The 16,824-nt window shown below is 39.6% G+C and overlaps 1 pseudogene; it reads left to right on the forward strand.

Moving 5' to 3' along the window:
- The first annotated feature begins 1,537 nt into the window (after positions 1 to 1,537).
- Positions 1,538 to 7,722, forward strand: LOC125507131 (annotated as a pseudogene).
- The last annotated feature ends 9,102 nt before the right edge of the window (positions 7,723 to 16,824 follow it).

Consider the following 16,824-nt stretch of genomic DNA (forward strand, 5'->3'; position numbering starts at 1 on the left):
GATTGCATCACAACACAGTGGATTATCTTGATCAACTCCTAACAGGATTCAAGTCAGCATTGGAATCTGCAGGAGGACCGTGGATCAGCAATCTGAGGAAGGAAATAGTCGTGACAAAAATAATAAAGATGCTGTAATCACTTGATATATAAGCATGCCCATTACATAATAGTGTAAAATAACTGATTAATTAGAACAATACGAACAGAACTGAAAATATCCTGTTAAATTAGGAAATCAGAAACATTGTTCAGCTTACTAAAAATCAAGCTTCATTTAACAACATGAGAGCTCAAACTAAGTTCAGATGGCTTCTGTTCAAGAAAACGTTCAGCAGTGTAGTGCTATTGCTCTATGCTAAAATACAATTCCCAAGCAAGAGGGAATTCACACAACTTTGATGATTCAAGATGCTGCCGTTGAAGCCATTCTTGTCCCGTACTACAAAACAAAGATCAAAGCAATTCATCGCCATAACAAAAGAGGTGCAATGTGTAATTATGCTACCAATAATAGTTCAAACTGTCACCAGATCATGAGCATAGGGTGTAACACAATTTAGGCAGTGTTAAACCCCGATTTTCTCATGGCTTGTGAGAAATTCAAACAATAGCCATCGGCCATTGCCATGGAGTCTGATATCTCCTACCCTGAAAAATCTCATACTAGCAGCTCCAGGTGCGAAAGTGCCTTTCTGTTCCCGAGCTCATTTGAGCTCGGTGAACAGTAAAATCAAAAAATCAAAAAAAATCAAAAAATTCCAATTTTTTTTTGGGAGAAACATTGACAAAAGTTCTAAGTGCTTGCAAAAATTCATCATGAAATCACATTCCTGTAAAGCGTGGCAAAAAAAAACAAATTCAGTGCTCCAAAATGCTTTTGAAAGTAGCTTTTTCAGAGTACTGATTTTGTTTTTTTTTTGCCACGCCTTTTAGAAATGTGATTTCATGGCGAATTTTTGCAAGCACTTAGAACTTTTGTCAATGTTTCTTCAAAAAAAATTGGATTTTTTTAAATTTTTTTGATTTAGTTTTGATTTTACTGTTCACCCGAGCTCATTTGAGCTCAGGTGCAGAAACTCAGGTGATGATTCAACACTTATATTTAAGAAATATTCCTAAGCCAACGCAAATCAAGATGATCGGGCATCGACAGTGTCGCCGTCTCCGAGGCGTTGCAGGTGTGGTTGGTAATGAGGCCCACTATCGCGTCCCCTCGCCGGGCCTCCGGACAATGGCGATGAGGATCTGGCGGGATGAGATTCACGCAGCAGCGAGGAGGATCTAGTGGGATTTCGGTCGCCTGTATGCGGACAGCCGAACCGCGGATCCGGTGGAGGTTGCCCGATTCCCAGCGTCAGATCATCTCCCCACTGCCCTGAGGTCGTCCACAAGCGGCCACCTCTGCCCTGAGATTCATCCATGATTCCATGGGACAGAATCGCCGTTGCACGCGTGGTGCTCGACGCCTTGACAACACCGTGTAGGAGGTCATGACAAAGTGCAGAGGTGCCTCCCGTGTGGCGGCGGTCTCGGAGATGGCGGCGCCAAGGTTCGAGAGGAGGGAATGGCAATTTGGGGGCGGTAGGGGGTCTTGGTCCAGAGGCTGGTAGTCGCTGGCTATGAGGAGAGGACGGCGGCGTGTGGGCGTCGAGGAGGTGCAGGCGACGGCAAGACCCTTATGTCATCGGGATCGAGGTCCAGAGCGTGCGTTGGGTTAACGTGCCGGCCAAAGTTGGATGCTGTGAAAGGTGGGCGTGGAATACAGTCAGGCGAAATATAGGAGCGGTGGGAGGAGGATGGGATGTGAGGCGAAAATACCAACTCCATAGGAGTAGAGAGATATTATAATGTCATGTCATAATATTATATCCTTCTTTCCTTATTTAGTTGTATGTCATCCCATCTAAATTGTCTAGTCGGCATGCATGATACTTCATATGATACTCCAACTACGGGAGGTCTAAAGCATTAAGACCCAATATATTGGGAGTGCCCATATGAGATAAACCCTCGTATGTACCAAGAAACATTTGCTTCGAACAAACCAGTAACCATGGGTAACTTTTGCCTTAAAAACATACGACATACGTTACGCATCCATGATATATATTCAACATCCCACGCTAGGGTCCCTCACATTAAATCTCCCTATAGTACGCCAAGTATATTGGTGTTTATGTGCGTGTATCCTCAATGAAAATGTCAATGGCATGCATTACCAGTCCATACTTAATGGCAAGATATAGAGAGCATATGTTATCGGTGCCAAAACATCATGCCCGTCATTATAATCGCTAGTTTTCATATAATTTACGGTCCACAAGGGTGTTTGCTTATCATCTATTGCTAAGTTTGCAATAGCACGTACCTGTGTGTTCACAAGACTATTGGCTTAGCTTCTTGTTTCTTAATTTGTAGAAGCTTGAGCTCGTAGAGTTACGTGGAATCTTCTCGCCCAGCATTGCGAATTTGACAACACAATAATGCCTGCAAGATCAAGCATTAATTAGTTATGAAATCTATGATTTGTTCCTCATGAAAATGGTGTACAGATAGATCTCCAATAAAAATGGTTTTGTTATCGTTATTGTCACATATCTTCATTTCAGGTTTTTAGATGATAACAATATAATTGAAGGAATACCATAGGAGATTGGGAATCTTTCAAGTCTGACAAATCTTAAACTTGAAAATAATCAATTCAGTGGCTCAATATCCGATTCTCTTGGCCGCTTTTCAGAACTGCAAAATCTATAAGGCAGACTATGACTTGTGTTATCTCTTAGAATTACGGTACACTAACAAACATAAGGGTGTGGTAACTTCAATAAGGATCTGAGCCAAAATCTTCTAAGTGGAAATATTCTAATCTCTTTGTCAAATATTACATTTTTGAATTCCATGTAAGTTTTCCTTTCCATGCTGATATAAGCAGAAAACTGACTAAATGTTATTGTTGTCATTGCAAGCCTTGTATTCATTTTAATAAGCGAATAAGACCATTTGAACTCAATTATGTGATGATCTATGGTTTGTGTTTTGTAACAATCTGGCATAAAACAATCTTAGTGGTAAAATACCTGAACAACTACATGTGTCCCTATAAAAGTATGGCCTACCTGAACTTTAATAATCTCTCCAATCCGAATTAGTTGAGACAACCTCTATACAATTTCTATATTACATTGAATAAGGAATTTTATGCACTCCTGCAATTAACATAATGAGTGTAATCATGTGGTTCTAGGCTTCTAGCTATACCGTCAACCACTTAAATTGTGGTTCACACTTAATGTCATGCAAAGGAAACATCAACAATACAAGTAATCCAGAAACCTACACGAAAATCGATATGGAACCCAACATTCGGATTGAAAAACACATGTTTGCATTTCATACTAAACATTTATTAATAGGTGGATCAAGAAAATCCACCATAAAGGTGGTTCTCAGAAGCATTGGTGGAGCAATAGTTCTCCGTGTTGCTATGTGTTTTCTAATCTTGCGAAGAATGCCTTGCTGGAGTGATTTGTGTTTTGATGTTCCGGGTTAGTTAGCATTAGGGGTAAAATTATTTTTGTTCATGCATGTTTACTGTATTGAAATTTTCACCACGAAAATAATTTCCCATCTATTTTAGTGGAATTCCACAAAGAAAGGCTTTTTTCAACTAAGGACATGATAAACATGTAAATTAAATTTAAGATGAGCATGCTCTAAGCCAGATCTTGGGTCGGCACAATAATTCTTGTTGCACCATCTCATGATTGCAAAAATAAATTTGAGTTAAAAAATCTTGGAAAGGGCTCTTTCACTAAGATTTACAAAGGAGTTCTTCCAGGCCGAGACAATAAAGCGATTGTCGTCAAACGATTGGCTAAAGTAGAGAATCATGGACATGATATGGCTTTCAAATGAGAGGCTGAAGTTATAAGTGTGACTATCCACAAGAACTTACTAAAATTGATTGAGTATTGCATGGCACCAAGGGATCACTTCTTGGTTTATCCTTTCATGGAGAATTTGAGACTTTCTTCTAGTTTAAATAATCACATAGATATGCAGGTTTAAAACCAAATAAACCAACATTTGATTGAACAAGAAGAATGAAAATTGCTCTTGGCATTGCTCGTGGTTTGGAATACCTTCATGATAACTGCAACCCCTCGATTATCCATGGTGATATCAAGGCTACCAATGTCCTACTTGATGGAAATTTTGAAGTTGTGTTTGGAGACTTTGGACTGCCAAAGTTAATGGACCAAGGGAAGGAAATAATGATGATAGAGATCCCGGGAACATTGGGCTACATGGCTCTAGAGTACAGGAAAGACATCAACAAAAATCGACATATATGGATATGGTGTCTTGATATTAGAGATTGTGACGGGAAAGGGTTCAGACTTCCATGTTAATCTAAGCTTCTCTATCCTATTTTTATTTACAAGTACTAGTGTAAACATGAGGAAAATGATATTAATTTAGTTTGTGAAATCGGAGTAGTAGAAGCGATTTCATGCTGAGTTTTTCCACACAGGCTAGTTATATAATATTACAGTTCATCAATTATTACAGATGTAGTTCGAGCAAATTTTTCCAAGAAAACAATTATTAAATACTTTACGATATGACCAAAACAACAAAACAGGAGCCAAAAGTAAGAAAGAATTGATTTACATGATTTAGCTTGCACAATTTTAATTGATTTCAGTATGATAACAATTATTAATTTGTATGATAAATCTAAAAAACTAAATACATTTTTTAATTATTTTGTGTGAACATACAAATTTGAAAATAAGTGGTAAAAAATCTGTATTGGAGATCATGACAGTCTAGCAAACTATGTGTATTCACCAATGTACAGAGTAAAAATAGAACATATCTAACAATTTATCTTATGAGCAAAAACTAAGAATTTGTTTCAGCAACATGGTGTGTAGTATCTAGGCCACATGTGACTAAATTTAACAATGACTGTATCATTTTAAAAGAGTTTTCTTTAGCCTCTACAAATTTCAAAATATCTCACTTATTTTTCTGGGTGACCATTTCCACAAAGAGAGCACTACTTCACATGTTCTCTAAGGTGCCTAAGTAGATAATACTATCATTCTAACAAATAAAGTTTTAGAACTCGAGGATGACATAGCCTCCGTCCCTGGTCTCAGGTTGTATAGGTGCTCGACCGGAGATCGTGTGGCGTCCCGGAGTTAGGGATTGATAACAACAACAATCAGACTGTGACTCAGATTACTTTGGGTTTAATTCATTACTTGATTTTTGAAGTAACAATCTCTATGAATATATAACCATAGTTTACAATGACTTGAAAGGTAAGAAACTCTTAAAAGCACTCCTAATAGACTTGGACTCTTAACATACTTAGATAAAAGTCGGAGTGACCTTATACGGGACTAAAGCCCTATCATACCAAAAGCCCTAAACTCTCAACAGAAAGAAACCTCTCAAGTGCTAATCCCTAATCTCATGTGTCCGTGTCGACATTTTTTCCAGTTTTATCAGACAAATTAATAATTATTATCCTACTGAAATCAATTAAAATTGTGTGAACTAAATCATGTGAATTAATTCTTTCTTACTTTTGGCTCATGGTTTGTCGTTTTAGTCAGATCACAAAGTATTTAATACATTGTTTTCTTGGAAAACTTCAACTCGAACTACATCTGTAGTTATTGATGGGCGTTAATATTATATAACTAGCCCGTGCAAAAACTCAGCATAAAATTGCTTCTACAACTCCAATTTCATGAGCTAAATTAATATCATTTTTCTTGTTTTCACAAGTACTTGTAAATAAAAGTAGGATAGAGAATCTTACATTACCATGGAAGCCTGGACCCTTTCCTGTCACAATTTCTAACACCAATACACTATATCCATTTATGTCGGTTTTCGTTGATGTCTTTCCTGTACTCTAGAGCCATGTAGCCCAATGTTCCCTGGATCTCTCTATCGTCATTATTTCCTTCCCTTGGTCCATTAACTTTGGCAGTCCAAAGTATCCTAGCACAACTTCAAAATTTCCATCGAGCGGGACATTGACAACCTTGATATTACCGTGGATAATCAGGGAGTTACAGTTATCATGAAGGTATCCCAAACCAAGGGCAGTGCCAAGAGCAATTTTCATTCTTCTTTCCAATCCAATGTTGGTTCATTTAGTTTTATACCCTCATATTTATGTGATTTCATTAGTTTCATCGACGATAGTTCGAAGCAAACTATAATGATATAATATTATCCAAGAATGACTTTCTTGTTATTATTTTGTGTCTCATACAAGTAGAGATAATTCAATTATCTTTACTTTTGACGATGTCAGAGATTTATATTTCATCATCCACAAAAATAAGACATTGTGTCTGCCAAGACTAATAGACTGAATATTTCAACTGAGCAAAAGCCATCAACAAGATATGTGCATAGAAAAATATATAAGAAAAGAATCTACAATGTGATATTACTTTCTAAACCAAGAAGCACTCCCTTGTGCCATGCAATACCCTATCAATTTTAGTAAGTTCCCATGGACAGCCACACTTATAACTTTAGCTTCTTATTTGAAAGCCCTGTCATGTCTATAATTTTCTACTTTAACCATTTGTTTGATGGCAACCGCCTTATTGTCTCGGCCTGGAAGAACTCCTTTGTAAACCTCAGTTAAAGAGCCCTTGCCAAGAAAATTTTCTTTACTCAAATTTCTTGCTGCAATCATGAGATGATGCAATGAGAATTATTGTGTCGGCCCAAGGTCTAGGTTGAGACAATGCTCATGTTGAATTTAATTTACATGTTTATCATGTCCTTAGTTGATAAAAAAGCCTTTCTTTGTAGAATTCCTCTATAATAGATGAAAAAAATATTTTCATGGTGAAAATTTCAATATGGTAAACATGCATTAACAAAAATACTTTACCCCTAATCCTAACTAACTTGGAACATAAAAAATAAATCACATCGGCAAGGCATGCTTCGCAAGATTAGAGCAAACATAGCAACAACAACTATTGCTCCACCAATGCTTCCGAGAACCACCTTTATGGTGGATTTTCTTGATCCGCTTATTAATAAATGTTAAGTATGAAATGCAAGCATGTGTTTTTCAATCCGAATGTTGGGTTCCATATAGATTGTCATGTAGGTTTCTGGATTACTTGTATTTTTTATGTTTCCTTTGCATGACATTAAGTGTAAACCACAATTTAAGTGGTTATTTGCTTATTAAAATAAATACAAGGCTTGCAATGACAACAATAACATTCAGTCATTTTTCTTATTGTATAAGCATGGAATTCAATGATGGAATATATTTGACAAAGAGATTGGAATATTTCCACTTAGAGGATTTTGGCTGAGAACCCTATTGAAGTTACCACACCCTTATGTTTATTAGTTAATTGTAATACTAAGAGATAAAGCAAGTCATGGTCTGACTTACAAATTTTGCAGTTTCGAAATGCGCTCAAGAAAATCGGATATTGAGCCATTGAATTGATTATTTTCAAGTTTAAGAGTTGTCAAACTTAAAAGATTCCCAATCTCCTGTGTTATTTCTCCAGTTGTATTATTATCATCTAAAAACCTGAACCGAAGATATATGACAATAACGATAGTAAAACCATTTTTAATGAATATCTATCAATATACCATTTTCATGAGGAAAAAATCATATATTCCATAAGTAATTGATGCTTGATCTTACAGTCATTGTAGTGTTGTCAACTTCGCAATGTTGGGCGACAAGATTCCACTTAACCCCGACGAGCTCAAGCTTCTACAAATTCAGAAATGAGAAGCTAAGCCAATAGTCTTGTGAACACATGTACATGCTATTACAAACATAGTAATAGATGATAAGAAAACACCCTTGTGACCAAAAAAATATGAAACTAGCGATTATAATGACGAGCATGATGTTTTGCACCGATAACAAATGCTCCTTATATTTTTACCATTATGTCTGGACTGGGAATGGATGCCATACACAATTTCGTTGAGGATACACACACATGAACACCAATATACCCGGCGTACTATAGGGAGATTTAATGCAGGGAGGCCCTGCTGGCGTGGGATGTTGAATATCATGGACGTGTAATGTGTGCCGTATGTTTTTAAGGCAAACGTTACCCATCATTAATGGTTTGCTGGAAGCAAATGTTTCGGGGTACAGGCCGTTGAGGGTGTGTCCCATAAGGGCACTCCCAATGTATTGGGTCTTAACGCTTTAGACTTCCCATAGTTGGAGTATCATATGAAGTATCATGCATGTACACTAGGCAATTTAGATGAGGTGTCATACAATTAAATGAAGGAAGAAATGATTCGATATCATGATATGATACCATAGTATAATAAATGGCGTGTTAATATGTGTCGTACAAAACAGTAAATGAGGTTATCTATGATACTATGCACACTACGCGCAACCTTGTGGGTAGTAGATTTGCTTTAGAGACAAACACCACAATGCATTATATCTTACATATTGTATCTAAATGATATTGCATTTAATTAATTCAGGGGTTATATTTATATCTCAATCTTGTGGCGTAATTCGGAAGAGAAGGTAAGGAGTGAAAAATACGGAGATATGTCACACAAAAGTATATTACACTGCATAGGAAAACCAGCCAAGAGCCATATCTCCACTATCATACAACTCCCCTCTCTCTCTTTTCTTTAAATACAATGCCACCTTGGCATTTTGCCAATGATACCATGCTACTGTGAGAGCCAAGCATTAGGAGTACCCTCAATGATTCCAGCTTCTTAGACCGTGGTGGTAGAAAAAGTGAGTTGAGAATCCAAGAGAAAGAGCAGGATTCGTTGACTGGAAGATGAAAATGCATGTCTGAGGAGCGTTGGGCCTTAGGGACCAGAGGATGACAAATGCACCAGAGATTTTTAAAAAATATTTTTCAGTTGGATTTTTGAAAGTTAATTAACTAATAAATCAGTGCAAATTACACGCTTCACATCAACCTAGAATTCATCACGCATGATTATTCGATATGAGTATGACTAACAGGGACAACCTTTTTAATTTTGTTATTAAAAAACAAAACAAGCACGAGCCCTTTCCGAGAAAAAAAATACAGGCACAAACTCTATCAACAAAAAGACAAAAAACTATAAAACACAAACTAGGCTTACAAGGCTCACTGGATTTTGTGGACAAACTAGGCAAAGTATGATTGAAATTTGAACATGAACATAAAAGTAGAAAAGCTCAGACCAGTTGAAACGAACAACTTCGTTTGGCCAAAACATATACTACGTCTGTCAATCAGGTATTGATGTTGTCACCTCGCCGAGCAACTAAATTAACTGACACTACAAGGGAGGATGTTGAGATCCTCTGTGTATCAAGGAAAAGTTGGTATCAGACACAAAGGGTATACTTTACTCAAAATGTGCGAGATTATTTCCTCTGTTCAAAGGATAGAATGTAAACATACTGTAACTGCCTTTGGCAGGGACTGGTTTAGTGCAGTTACACAAGAGATGATTAGGTTAGGCTTCACTTACATTTCGACCACGTTGCCGTCAGGATCACACATGACAATAGCAATAGTACTACATGCAGTATCTAGATGGCGATTCCAGTCTTCTAGGACACCACGACTGTCATTAAGCAGCATCTTCACCTCAAACAGAGCCTGGACTGGAGAAAGGCAAGTTTTATTAGTAAATAAAAGGTAGATACTCAATCAAAGAGAACTATTAAGTTTGGTGAATAGTTCTGGCGAACATCTATTGCATGTTTAATATGGACCGTAACTGATGTAGAGCTTGCAAAAAGATATAATACAATCGTAAAACATATAACACGAAAAGGTCAGGTCAGGCAATAAACTGATTAAGAACCATAAAAAAACTGATTAAGATGTTTATTCTCTGCCCTCAGGATAACCAAGGGAAGCTCATGCTTAAGCTTGTTCTACCACTCAGAAGCTCATGCTTAAGTGTCTGCATTTTTAAAGACTATCCCATTGCGCGAAGCGAATGTGCACCAGGGCACTAGAATGAAAATGCTGTGATTTCACACCAAAAAAAAAGGATATGCATTCATCTCTTCTTATGGTTGTTTTCTCGACATTGCTAATTCACACAATTGACAACGACACGTGCGGGGATCCAAAATCCAGTTAAGTGTTTATATTTTCGAAAGAGTCTATTCTGCAGCCCCTTGAAAAGAAAAGTCTATTCTACATCACTTTTTTTTTGCGTCACTACTAATGTGTGACATCTTCTGGTCAAAATTCTCAAACTGAATATGCAGTTCACTTGTCCAGTTACTTTATGTGCTGAAGGTCAAAAAACCCAGTGTAAAGTTCTTACCCTCTTGATCAAACATCTGATATGCAACAGACTGTAAGAACCCCAGGAAGATTAATTCATAAGCTAGCTTCATGGTTTCCGAAAGCTGATATCAGCTTTTTCTGGATAGAAGAACAAAGGATCGCTGCTGATTATAATCTTAACTCTGTTTGCTTCACAGAACAGAGGAATGTGTCAGTGCTAGTCTGCTAAATACCTGCATTATTGTGGATCAAAATAAAGGGCATACGAAACACAGCAGATGATGACATCAACTGAGAACAGTACTCCCCCCTTCAACAATATAGTGCATATTTTGTTTTTTCAAAGTCAAATGTTTCTATGTTTGACCAAGTTTTTAGCATATTAATATCTAAAGTACTGAATAAATAAAATATAAAGTACACTTCATAATGAATTTAATGATACTAATTTGTATTGTCGATGTCGATAATTTTTTCTTGGCTTTTAGAAAACAAAATATGCACTGTATTTTTAGAATGGAGGGAGTATGATAAATACTACAACCGGAAAGCAAGTACTCCGTAAATCAGAGCAGATGGTCGATGGCTTAAATTTATATTATAATGTAGCGACTACGTGCCAACTAGTTATTTTTTGGGAAATTAAAAGAAGAAACTAGAATGGTATATAAAAACGCAACATGGGAGAGGTCAAAACCCGGATCAAAAAAGAAAGGTCAAAGCCCCACCACCATGTCTCACACACTACTAATGCTGCCTTTCTTCCTTCTCCAAACCTAGTGGAGCCATAGAGACCAAGAACAACCGTAAAAAAAGTCAAAAACAGGCGATGAAAATCTGTCTCCCCCTGCATCCATCCACAAAAAATCTTATGTCTCTATGAAGTATTGGGAGCTTACATGCGTGGAGGATGTCCTGCTGCTCAACCTCGGCTCTGTTTGAAGTGAAGATGATGCTTAATGACAGTCGTGGTGTCTTAGAAGAGCCAGGCGACTATGTCTACGCTGGCCATTAAGCATCGTCTTTGCCTAGGACACCACGACTGTCATTAAGCATCGCCTTCACCCCAAACAGAGCCCAGAATGGATCCGGTAGCCAGGCGACTATGTCTACGCTGCGATGTGGTACCCTTGCTTGATGTCTACGCTGCAGCTAGTTTCTGAAGTTGGGTTCCTTTTGATTCAGGTTACCAGTTCTTCATGGACGAGGATGCGGATCGAGTGGCAGAGCCGGCCTCGATGTGGTGCTCACAATCGCCGGTTCGCGCCCCGGTTGGATTCTCGCCGGCCGCGCTCACCGGCGAACCTAGGGGATTTATCTGTTGTTGCCGTGTGGAGAGGAGTGAGAGAGTGAGCGGCGTGGGTGGGTGAGATGTGTTCTCTATTCTTGCACACTAGGTGCTCCTTTTATACTAGTCTCTCCCGTCCGCGAGGGGCACCTCCAGCAGTCAGTATGGCTTCTGGCGCGACTCTGTATTGCATTTTGCTGCAACTCCAGCAGTTAATCTAGAGTGATTAAGTTACGGTCACCTTTATATCACTTGTATTGAACTCAATGTTGTTGTCGTAGGCAGTCAAATTTGTCAGTTGGCTGTCTAGCCGGACTAATTTATCGCACTTGTACTGCCTAGTATCATTCGCCATTTTTATTCATGTTAAGTCGCAAAGCAGCTCTCTGCCTTTTTAGAGATTTCAATACGGACTATATACGGTTGTATATAGACGTATTTAAAATGTAGATTCACTCACTTTGCTTCGTATGTAGTCCCTATTGAAATCTCTAAAAAATCCTATATTCAGGAACGGAGTAATTAACATTTGGTCGCTTTCTTACTATAATCAGGTGGATCATGCAAGCCCTGGCCACGTGGTGTTGGTAAAACTGTGTATTTCTCTTCATTAGTTTTTCTTTTGCTGGGGAGAGGGATCATGTAAAACGGACAGCGATACATACCCTACTCTCTCAAGGGCGTTTATTCCTGGTTGTAGATACAAGAGAACAAAGTGAACAAAGAGAGCAAAGTGTATACACGCGTAGCTATTTTTTTCGAAAAGGGGGGTCTCCCCGGCCTCTGCATTAGAGCGATGCATACGGCCATCTTATTAATAAAAAAAGGCAAAAGTGCCAACAAGGTTCCACAATCTCCAACTAAATAAAAGGATAAAAAATAATGCAGCTCACACAGAGCTACAGACGGCTAGATATACAAACTAGCCTAAAAAAAAGCCACAACCGGCTGGCTAACAATAGATAGGGAAACATTGCCTATCCTATTACATGACCGCCATCCAAACCGGTTGAAGATATCCCGAGCGACCATCTCCCAACGGATAGATCCAGTAACCAAATGCTCCCTGGTCTCCATCGGAGTGAGTAGCGACCACGAACGGATCAGTGCCGTAGCTCGGAAAATAACCTGCAAGAAATGAATCCGTGATGTTCTGTTAAAAACCAAATCATTTCTGCAATTCCAGATAGTCCATAACAAAGCGCAAACTCCAACCCGAATATGTCTTGCGAGAACAGGCCCGACCCCATTAAGCCATGTCCCAAATAAAGCATTAACAGAAGTCGGTGGAGTAAGATTAAAAGCAATATGGATCGTCCGCCAAAGAACTCTAGCCAACGGGCAATCAAAGAATAAATGCTTAATCGTCTCATCCCGATCACAGAAACTACACCTAGTAGGTCATGTCCAATTGCGTTTAATCAAGTTATCCTTTGTTAAAATAACTTGTTTATGGACGAACCACATAAACACTTTTATTTTTAAAGGCACCTTGACAGCCCAAACAAACTTGGAAGTTGGAATAGCAGTTGAATTAATAACATTAATATACATTGATTTAACTGTAAATACTCCAGAACTAGTCAACTTCCAACGCAATATATCGGGTCGGTGAGAAAGTTGAGCCTCCATCAGTCTCCTAACTAGATGAATCCATTCTTCCCAACGATTGCCCGCTAGCTATTTAGTCGTTTAGATGCTCATCTACAGGAGAACAAAGTGAGCATGCATCGTAACTATCTACTCCCTTCGTTCTGAAATAGTTGACTCAACTTTGCACAAAGTTAGTACAAAGTTGAGTCATCTATTCTGGAACGGAGGGAGTAGTCATTTAGATGCTCATCTACAGGAGAACAAAGTGAATCGTTTAGATGCTCGTCTACAGGAGAACAAAGTGAACCGTCTAGATGCTATCTACAGGGGAACAAAGCGAATCTTCTAGATGCTCATCTACAGGAAATTAAAACAAAGTGAATCGTCTAGATGCTCATCTACAGGAGAACAAAGTGAATCGTCTAGATGCTCACCTATAGCGCTATGTGTTGCAGATTCTCATCTACCAGAGAACATATATACTCCAAAAGACACAAACCACGGCAGTAAAGCCACTTGTTCAAGCCCACACCAACATAGGCGGATAGGCACATCAGACTTGCATTAACTGGAGTCGCTAACTATAAATGTACTAAAAGCTCTTGATCAATCAACGCAAATGCAAGCCCACGGGTTGAGGCAAAAATATCTTATGTGCGTGTTGTGTTCCAGCCAAATCAATCAAGCGACGAGATGTGAGGCTGCTGTATACGTGCATGTTAGCTAGTCCAAACTAACTGCACCGTCTTGAGGCACCCGGAAATTTCAGTCAGAAGCTCTTGAACCGGAATCTCACACGGTGCACGTGTAGACTTGGCATTTGAGAGAATAATGAGAGGGCAGTGGTCCGAGCAGGAGGTGGACACCACGTGCTCTCTCATTCTTGTGAGCTGGTGATCTGCAATTTTGTCAATTGTTATGTATAAACATTATTTTGTCAATTGATAACATTCCTTTACTGATTCGCTTTAGCCAGCCAGATTTGCACCAATGATATACAGACCAGGAAGGTATATTTGCACCAATGATCGATATTCAGACCAGGAAGGTATCGATTCCAACCTAGCACCTAGCTAGCTAGGAGATATATAGCTAGCAGAGAGAAAGAGTGGTCGATCCATCATACATGCTTGCATGGTCCATACATACAGTACACATGCACGCATATATGTATGTAACATAAGCATCTCAACTTTACACCTTCAATTCTTTTGGCCGGCATAACAAAAAGATGAGACATTTCTTTTTAGCTCATCAGGCAGCATGCCATGCACGCATACACACACAGTCTTCAAGCTCGATCGTGTGTGTTGTGCACCAGAAGCAAGCGATCGATGGGCACCAATGCATATAGCTGCAAGCCCTTCAGGCATGCAGGCAAGCTAACTACTCCCTTTGTCCCATAATATAAGATCACTTTGTAAGCTAATAAAACAGCTGTAGCTTGCATGCTCTTGTACACATGCATATAGCTACAAGCCCTTCAGGCATGCATGCAAGCTAACTAGTCCCTCCGTCCTATAATATAAGATCGCTTTGTAAGCCAAAACAGCTTGCAAAACGATCTTATATTATGTGACGGAGGGGTAGCTTGCATGATCTTGTCCTGCCTGCCTTTGATAAAGCCTGTCTAGCTATCTCGCTATCCATCTCTCTGTACCACTCACACACACTTGCACGCACCTTGTCTAGCTTGCAAAACGATCTTATATCATGAGACGAAGGGAGTAGCTTGCAAGCTCTTGTCCTGCCTACCTTTGATAAAGCCTACCTAGCTATCTCGCTATCCATCTCTCTCTGTACCACGCACGCACCTTGTCGCTTCCTTTGATAGCATGCTCCTCCTTTGATATCATGCTCCTGGTGTACATCATGCTTTATCAAAGTGCAAGCATATCATTCACAGAAAATTTCCCGCTATCCATTATTATCTGAGTTTGATATGCTTTGTCTCTCCCTCCCTGCACCCTTTTGCACTTTGTTCCTAGACTAGATCAACGGTGGTTTCGTCTTACTTTAATTCCCCAGCCGCATGCCTGCCTCTTTTGCTTTCTCATCTTCTAGCCCTGGTTCCTTTTCCTCTCCGCTTTAATCGTACGTGCATATGGGGCGGGAGCCACACGAGTACGCATCTGATTAATCTCTAGATGGTCATATATCTTCTGTTGCCGACCGAATGGAAAAATCGCCAACATACGGCTTTACATTCATCCTAGGTGAAATCTAGGTTCGGTTACCTTTACAGACACAGGGAGGAATGATCGCTACTGCACTAACTATGGCACGGAGGGAGTAGCTTGCATGCTCTTGTCCTGCCTGCCTTTGCTAAAGTCTACCTAGCTATCTCGCTATCCATCTCTCTCTGTACCACGCAAGCACACTTGCACGCACCTTGTTTCTCCCTTTGATATCATGCTCCTGGTGCACATCATGCTTTATCAAAGTGCAAGCATATCATTCACAGAAAATTTCCCGCTATCTGACTTTGATATGCTTTGTCTCTCCTTCCCTGGCCCCTTTTACACTTTGTTCCTAGACTAGATCAACGACCGCATGCCTGCCTCTTTTGCTTTCTCATCTTCTAGCTTTGGTTCCCTCTCCTCCTCTGCTTTGATCGTACGTGCATATGGGGTGGCAGCCACACGAGTATGCATCTGATTAATCTCTAGATGGTAATATATCTTTTGTTGCCGACCGGTTGACAAATCGCCGACGTACGGCTTTACGTTCGTCCTAGGGTGAAGTCCAAGTTCGGTTACCTTTACAAACACAAGGAGCCGTACGTCGAAAAGATACATGCATGCGGGAAATCGAAGGAGGAATGATCGCTATTGCACCATGACAAAGCATATGATCATGGACATGCATTGTCCACAAGGTATGATGATCACCTGCCCCCCTTGTGGAAAACGAGGACCTTAAAGGATTTGATGCCACCTGGCCGGTTGGCATATCTGATCTTGATTTTCCGTACGTGGTACGACCAGGCCCCTCTGCTGCACAAGCAAAAGGAAGAAAGAAAAACGGAAGTATCACCTTCTTTTCTGTATGAAACACGGGAGAGGTCAGGAGAAAAGGTATAGGGAACAAAGCGTGCAACTCAAGAATCAAAGGCCGGCCTATCTATCCATCCACACACTTTTCTTTAGTGGGAGTCCATCTGGCATGCAACAGATTCTGTATGAAACACGGGAGAGGCCAGGGGAAAAGGTATAGGGAACAAAGTGTGCAACTCAAGAATCAAATGCCGGCCAATCTATCCATCTACACATATTTTCTTTAGTGGGAGTCCATCTGCCATGCAACAGATTCTATATGAAACACGGGAGAGGCCAGGGGAAAAGGTGTAGGGAACAAAGCGTGCAACTCAAGAATCAAATGCCGGCCTATATATTCATCTACACATATTTTCTTTAGTGGGAGTCCATCTGCCATGCAACAGATTCTATATGAAACACGGGAGAGGCCAGGGGAAAAGGTGTAGGGAACAAAGCGTGCAACTCAAGAATCAAATGCCGGCCTATATATTCATCTACACATATTTTCTTTAGTGGGAGTCCATCTGCCATGCAACAGATTCTATATGAAACACGGGAGAGGCCAGGGGAAA

Source organism: Triticum urartu, chromosome 5, assembly GCF_003073215.2.
Source record: "Triticum urartu cultivar G1812 chromosome 5, Tu2.1, whole genome shotgun sequence".
Classification (NCBI taxonomy): domain Eukaryota; kingdom Viridiplantae; phylum Streptophyta; class Magnoliopsida; order Poales; family Poaceae; genus Triticum; species Triticum urartu.